A 7,782-nucleotide genomic window follows, 5' to 3' on the forward strand; every position below is an offset into this window, starting at 1 on the left:
TACTCACTGTGATCTTAATTTGCGTTTCCCTAGTGGCTAGATGTTGAACATCTTTTTTTCTTTTTTTCTTTTTTGGCTGTGTTGGGTTTTTGTTGGGCTTTCTCTAATTGCAGCGAGCGGGGGCTACTCTCCCCTGAGGTGCGTGGGCTTCTCATTGTAGTGGCTTCTCATTGTGGTGGCTTCTCGTTGCGGAGCATGGGCCCTAGAGCACACAGGCTTCAGTAGTTGTGGTGCACGGGCTTAGTTGCTCTGCAGCATGTGGGATCTTCCCCAGCCAGGGATGGAACCCATGTCCATTGCACTGGCAGGCAGATTCTTAACCATTGCGCCACCAGTGAAGTCCCTAAATGTTGAACTTCTTTTCATGTGCTTTTTTGCTGTCTGTGTATCCTCTTTGGTTAATTATCCATTTAAATCTTTTGTCCATTTTCTAACTGGATTGCTTCTTTGCTTTTAGATTTCTTTATATATTCTAGATACAAGAACTTTGTCAGACGTGTGGTTTGCAAATACTTTCTCTACAAGCTAGTCTTTTCATTATCTTCGCAGGGATCTTTTGCAGAGCAGTAGTTTCTAATTTTGATGAAATCCAATTTATTTTTTCTTTTATGGATTGTGTTTTTGGGTTGAGCCCTACGTCCTGCAGATCTTTTTCTGTATTTTTTCTAATATTTTTATAGATGTATGTTTTATGTTTTAGGCCTTGATCTAGTTTGAGTAATTTTTTTTTAAGGTTTTTGGGGGTTTTTTTGTTTGTTTGGTTTGGTTTTTTTTGGCCGAGCTGCTTGAGGGATCTTAGTTCCCTGACCAGGGATCAAACCCGGGCCCCTGCAGTGGAAGCATGGAGTCCAGGACCACCAGGGAATTCCCTTGAGTAAATTTTTTTATAAGGTTGGGGTTTAGGTTGAGTTCACTATTTTGCCTGAGGATGTCGAATTGATCCAGCACCCTTGATCAAAAGTTACCTTTCTTCCATTGAATGATGTTTTTACCTTTGTCAAAAATTAGGTTTTTGTATGGGGGGCATATTTGTGTGGGTTGATTAAGACTTTCTTTTTTTAACATAATCACCATATCAATATCACACTTAACAAATGAACAGTGATATTTTTTTTTTTTAATTCAGAGAGCTCAGCTTTTTTATTTATTTATTTATTTTTTATTTTTGGCTGTGTTGGGTCTTCGTTTTCTGCATGAGGGCTTTCTCTAGTTGTGGCAAGCGGGGGCCACTCTTCATCGGGGTGCGCGGGCCTCTCACTATCGCGGCCTCTCTTGTTGCAGAGCACAAGCTCCAGATGCGCAGGCTCAGTAGTTGTGGCTCACGGGCCTAGTTGCTCTGCGGCATGTGGGATCTTCCCAGACCAGGGCTCAAACCCGTGTCCCCTGCATTAGCAGGCAGATTCTCAACCACTGCGCCACCAGGGAAGCCCCTGAACAGTGATTTTATAACATCCCCTAGTATCCAGTTCATATTCGGATTTTTCCAGATGTCTCAAAGATGTTTTTATTTTTTAATAATTGGCTGGTTTGAATCAGGATTAAAATAAGATCCACACATTGCACTGGGTTTCACATCTCCTAAGTGTACAGCAGTCCCTCCCAGCTCCGGCATGGGGATGAGGATGCCCCTTTCCTTTGTTTCTAACCACGAGGCAGTTAAAAGGTGATGAGTGCATTTAACTGAAACACCAGTAACAAAGTGGCCTGGCTTTGGGGGCAGGGGGCCAGGGGTGGGGGGACAAGTGTAAAAGGAACTGGCTTTCCTGGGCTTTGTTTTTGTGGAATCCTTAAGTCGCTCAACATAGAGGCATGTGGTTCAATAAAACAGGACTCGGTGACATTTGTACTTATGGCCCGACCACAGCATACCAGCTGTTGAGATCTAGGGCAAATCCTTAAGCGTCCAAACCAGTTTCCATAAAATGAATAGTGATGATACCTCGTCAGGAGGATTTAATGAGAATGTCTGTACCTGTGCCTTATAAACGACAACGTTATTCCATTGCCAGACTTCTCTTTTTTCTTTTGTGTTGTTTTTAAAATTATACACAAGCTAATACTAATTGAGAACTTAACCCGTGCCAGTCACTGTTCTAAGTGTCTTACACATATTGACTCATTTAATCCTCACAATTAGCTCAATGTTCTTACTGTCCCCACTTGCAGTTGAGGACCTGGAGACCCAGGAGTTCAGAAACACCTCAGTCCGCTTGGCTGCTGAGGAGCAGAGCTGCGGTCCTGCCCCCAGGCATCCTGCTCAAGTCCATGCTTTTTACCTGTCACACTCTTGCTTCGAGACCGCATGATTCTGTTCCTCAAAGGCATTGACACTACTGTGTGCAGAGTGACTTCCACCGCACACCCACACGGTCTCTGGGAAGGGAGCTAGAAACGGAACCAGTTACGGAGAGCGTGACGGTGAGGCTGCTAATCACTGTTATTCATTCCTTGAAGAGTTTTTCGTGGTGTATGAATAATGACTCTGTAACAATGGCTCGTCTTCCTATAAGCTCCACCTTTGTCCTCCGACCCCCAGCCCCGCACTAGGACTTGTAGTTCATCCCTACTGCTCTCCACGCGACTTCCGAACTGCCCAACCCGGCTTTCCAGGTCCGCTGCCAATTCACCATTTCTTTTGGATAACTCATATATCTTTCCTTCATCTGACAAGTATGGATCTAGTGCCTTCTTTGTATGTCAGGAACTGTGCCAAGCTCTAAGGATACCATAGTGAACGAGACAGACATGGCCCCTGCCCCCAGGGAATCCATTCTAGTGGGAAGACATACAAAGAAAACAAAGATCAAAATCATCAGACTGTGAAGCGCTAAGAAGGACAGAAACAGAGGTCTTTATGCCTTGAGGGGAGGCGGCATCCTCATCACCACTGCCTCCTGTGCCTTCATTTGTGCTCTTCCTCCCCATCGCCTCCTAAAATCTTGCCTGTCCTTCCAGCCTCTACATCCTCTCTCCAGATGACCTCAATCCCTCCTTTCTTCATTCACTCATTCGACAAATACTTATTGAGCTACTGTGCGCAGGCGCCGAGTCAGACGTTGGGATGCAGCAGAGGATAACTAAGCCACTGTATTCTCTGACCTTCTGGTCTGTTTGGGGGCCAGACAGCTCACAAACCATAGGCATGTAATGGGTGGTGAATTGGGGGCCTGAAAGAAAAGCCACAGTATATTCAAGCTGGGTAATTTGAGGAAAGTTTAATAAAGGGATCACCTCCAAAGGTGTGGGCAAGGTATAGGGGAGCACAGCATAGGTACCAGACCTGGGTGAGTGACAGGAAGGGGAGGGAGCAGTTAGTTACTAGAACCTGGAGAGAAGCCGAGGTGAGACCCTTCTGCTAAGAGCTGAGGCTGTGGCCATTGAGGGGCCAGTGGGCGGCAGCCACCCTGCAGGGAGAGAGCCGGTCCGGGGATTAATGGCCTGGCCTCCTGCCCCCTCCCACCTTCCGGGATCCTGCCTGTTCTCTGCTGAACGGAAGCCAGAGGGTGTGTGGGGCCTGTCCCTGCAGGCAGAGCGGCCAGCCTCCCAGGGCCCTGTGCAGGGTGGAGAAGTGGTGAGCGAACGGATCTGGACGGGCAGGTGAAAGGGGCTGGGTACTGAAAGGGTGCCATTTTAGAAAGGGTGGGGGAGGAGAGCTGTTGGAGCAGGGCCCGCGTGCATCGATGGGACCAGCTGCATGGAAGAGCATTCCAGGGAGAGGGAAGAGCCAGCGCAGGAGCTCTGAGGCAGGGTGTGGGCTCCTCGACCCCGGAGAGCGGTGGGAGAGGGGGCCGGGGAGGAGCAGGGCCCAGTCGGTGCAGAGCCTCCCGGGCCTGAGTCAGGGCTCTAGGTGCTATTCAGAGAGACATGGGTAGCCAGGGAGTGACAGCAGTTGACTTAGCTTATCAAAGGGTCATTCGGGCTCCTGGGTGGCATTCTGGCCGGAGGGACATGAGAGACACCATTTCTCTTCAGTAATTTTCAGGTAGTCTGGCACTTAGCAAACATGATGGAACTGGGGGGAAGTGAGTTTCCTCCTCTCCCCCCAGGAGAGCCAACAAGGCCGAGAGTGACTACTTCCTGCAGACTGAGCCCTGTATGGGTACCAAGGGGAGAGGAGGAAACACAAACACACGGATAACTCCCTCCCCCTGGGGTGTTCGCACTGTAGTCAGGGAGACAAACACTGGAACCTGTTGAACACCACTTACCAAGACAGAGGAACCACTGTCAACAGAGGGTCAGAGTTGAGGACTTGAGGACTTGAAGGATAGAGGCTATGCTGAGGTCTGAATGGGGGGTGGTGAGCAAGTGAAACTTCTGAAAGAGGTGAGTGAGGACAGGGGAGGGCGGAGATGGCTTGAGGGAAGGCGGGAGGGCAGGTGACCAGCGGCTGCCCCAGCACAGCCCCTGAGGCCCCTGTGCCCTCCTGTCGTGGTCTTCTCTTGTGAGGCTACTTTGGTGTCAGCGGTCACCAGCCTTCTCCTTGTAAAGCTGGCGGAAGTCCCCTCCGTGGCATTGGCCCTCAGATTGAACCCCCTCTGGGCAGGTTGGGTTTTGGAGTGCGTCTGCCGGCTCTGTACCAGGGTTGCCCCAGGAAAGGGGTCATTTGAACTGGTGGGGTCCAGGGCTGGAAGGGGCCCTGCCCCAGCTCCTTTACCCAGGTGAGTTGCTGATGATGTGAGAAGCTTTTAAATAGAAGGGCCGGGATCCTCAGAGGCTCTTAGAAGTGTTTGTACGGGGACAGGAGGAATGACCCGAGCCTTGTCAGTTATTTGTCATCACGAAAGAACCCTGGGGCCCCAAATTTTAATGGTATTTCTTTGGGATTTTGTTAGGCGTTCATTTATGAATTTTCTTCAGCCACTGATAGTGGGTCTGTCATTCTTCTGTTTTACTCAGGCTCGTACTGAAACAAGTTTCTGATTCTCTGAGCATCACCTGACAGTGCCTGGGTACAAGTGGGCAGCAGCTGGCCTGAGGGTAAAGATTTCCCATGGCACTCTCACTCCTGGAATCAAGTTCAAGGTATTTTTCTTCCTCTTGGAGCAGGGGGCTCACCATCATCTCCATTTTATTACGTTTTTTTTTCTACTTTACTAAAAAGTTATTTAATTTTGAATAGATAATATATGTACACAGCATAACATTTAAAAGACAGAAAAAGATATAAGTAAAAACTAAGCATCCCCCTCCTCCCCTCTCTCCCAGACTCTCAGTTCTCTTCATTGGAGGCCTCCAGTATGTTGATATCGATATTATCTTATGTATTTTTCCAGAAATAGTCTATACATTAAACACAAATGCCCATATATACTTTCTTCCATTTTTATATAATGGTAGATACTATCCATGTTTAACTATCCATGTATAAACTATCCATGTTTTTTTATTTCCCACTTCTCAGAGTATATTTGGGGATAGTTCCACGCTAATAATAAAAACAAACACACTTCTTCTTTCTGTTTTTTGGCTGCATCGTGTCCCATTGTATGGCTTTACTGTAGCTTATTTATTTAACCTGCTCCCAGTGGATGGACACTTAGGTAGTTTCCAGCCTTCTGTTCTTTCAAGTGTCGATGCGATGAGTGGTTTTGTGCCTCTGTGATTTCACTGCATGTGCCTACTAACTGGACAGATGTGCAAGTAGGAGGTGTGCCTTCCAGAGCCTCTTTCCACCCCCATGCTCAGACATCTCTGACCACCTTCACCAAAGCCTGCTCCCTAGTAGTCATCACGCTGGGAGTCCTTCAAAGTAAAAGCAGCTGAGGGACCAGGCTTTAAAGCCAGATTACAGGGTTTCTCAACCTCAGTACTACTGACATTTTGGGCTGGCTTTGCTTGTTGTAGGACATTTGGTAGTAATTGTGACCTCCACCTGCTAAATGCCCTTAGGAGCCTCCCAGGTCTGACAAAAAAATGTCTCCAGACATTGCCAAAGGTCCCCACCCCCATAAGAACCACTGAGTTAAAATTAGGCGCCAGGGCTGCACGTTGAGACACCAGTGAGAGGCCTGTGGAAAAGAATTGGGAATAGTAGAGATTATTTTTCCCTCTCAAATCAGAATATATCTTCTTCAACTGTTTCCTTTGTTTAATTTCTTCGCGACTAGACCACAGGAATGTTCTAGAAGACAGTGTGTGTAACACTTCAGAGCTTGCATAGGAATCCTGGCTGTGCAGCTTGCTAGCTCTGTGACCTTGGGCAAGTTACTTAGCCTTTCCCTCTGTTTTCTCATCCATAAACTGGGGATAATAAAAATACCTACATCCTGGGGACGTTGGGAGGGTTCCTTGAAATTGCGTAAATGCTCAGAACAGTGCCTGGTACATAACAAGTTGTGGCAGGATAGGTTCCCGAGAGACTGAGATTTGTGTGCAGGACGTGTTTGGGCAGAGCCTTCAGGATGCACACCTGCGGGGTAAGGAGGGGAGGCGGCAGGACAGAGGGAGAAGCTGGGCCGCCCTGGGGAGCCCTGGAGCTATGAGGCATCTTCAGAGTTGTCCTGAGTTGGAAGAAGGGACCGTCAGCGACTGTGGGCCACCCCCAGGGAGCAGGCATGACCTTGGGTGAGCTGGCTGTCTTGTGGAAAGAGCAGCTGCATGGGGGGTGGTGGTGTGATTGGGAGATTGGGATCGACATATATACACTAATATGTATAAAATGGATAACTAATAAGAACCTGCTGTATAAAAAAATAAATAAAATAAAATTCAAAAAAAAAAAAAAAAGCAGTTGCATGGAAAGGACAGTCCAGGAAAGGACCCAGCTGAGCGCAGTCAGCCGCTGGGGAGACACAGCTTCGGTCCTGAAAAGGGAGGGGTGTCGGGGCGGCAGCACGGCATCCGCGGTGTGAGCGCTCACTGGCCAGTATTATGAGGCTAAATTTCAATAGAAGCAATAGTGCTTCTACACTGTGGACACCAGGAATGACTGCCAGCCTAACAGTGCCCCGTGCCTCCTTTCAGTACCCTGCTTACCCCTACCCTGCTCTCTCCTCTTACTGCCCTCGCAGGAGAGGGGCTCATACCCACCCCAGCCACAGTGCCCTTGAGGCAGAGGGCAGAGCAGCCCGTGCTAGTTGGCTCTTCCCCATTCTCCAGCTCTGTGGCCTAGGCCAGGTCGCTTGCCCTGTCGGGAATTTAGCTTCTTCACTGGTATCTGGATACTGCCTGCCCAGAGAGGGGTGGGATGATTAAATGGGATACTGCACTGCAGCAGTTCTCAAAGTTCGGTCCTTGAGTCATCAGGACTGGCAGCCGCATCTGGGGAGGGACTTGTTAGAAATGTGAATTCTCAGGACCCACTGCAAACTCATTGAATCAGGAGCTCTGGGAATGAGACCCAGGGATCTGTGTTTTCACGAAAGTCCTCCAGTGTTTCTGATTCACGGTCTATTCTGAGAAATACTGGCAGACGGGGCAGCACTTAGCTCCGTGCCAGGATCCTAAGGGGACCCCTGTCAACCTCAGCAGAATCTGAACCTGAACTCCATCTCCTGGGCTTGAGGTCAGGCACCTGTGGGTAGAGTGCCACCTGCTGGTTACAACCTGCCTCGCATGCACACACGAGATTCACACAAGGGATTCAGGCTAGACCCATGGGGCAAGGACAGCAGTGCTCGACACCAAGGCAAGTGACACAGACGTCCTTTCCTCACTCTCCTCCACTCTCCCTGGAGAAATCAGGTTAAACTGAATGTCAAGAGCAGCTTTAAATGGGCAAGAGGTCACCAAAGATATCAGCAGTGTGTGTGTTTGTGTCAGCAATAACAGGTACCCTTT

This window comes from Balaenoptera acutorostrata, chromosome 10, assembly GCF_949987535.1.
Source record: "Balaenoptera acutorostrata chromosome 10, mBalAcu1.1, whole genome shotgun sequence".
Taxonomy (NCBI): domain Eukaryota; kingdom Metazoa; phylum Chordata; class Mammalia; order Artiodactyla; family Balaenopteridae; genus Balaenoptera; species Balaenoptera acutorostrata.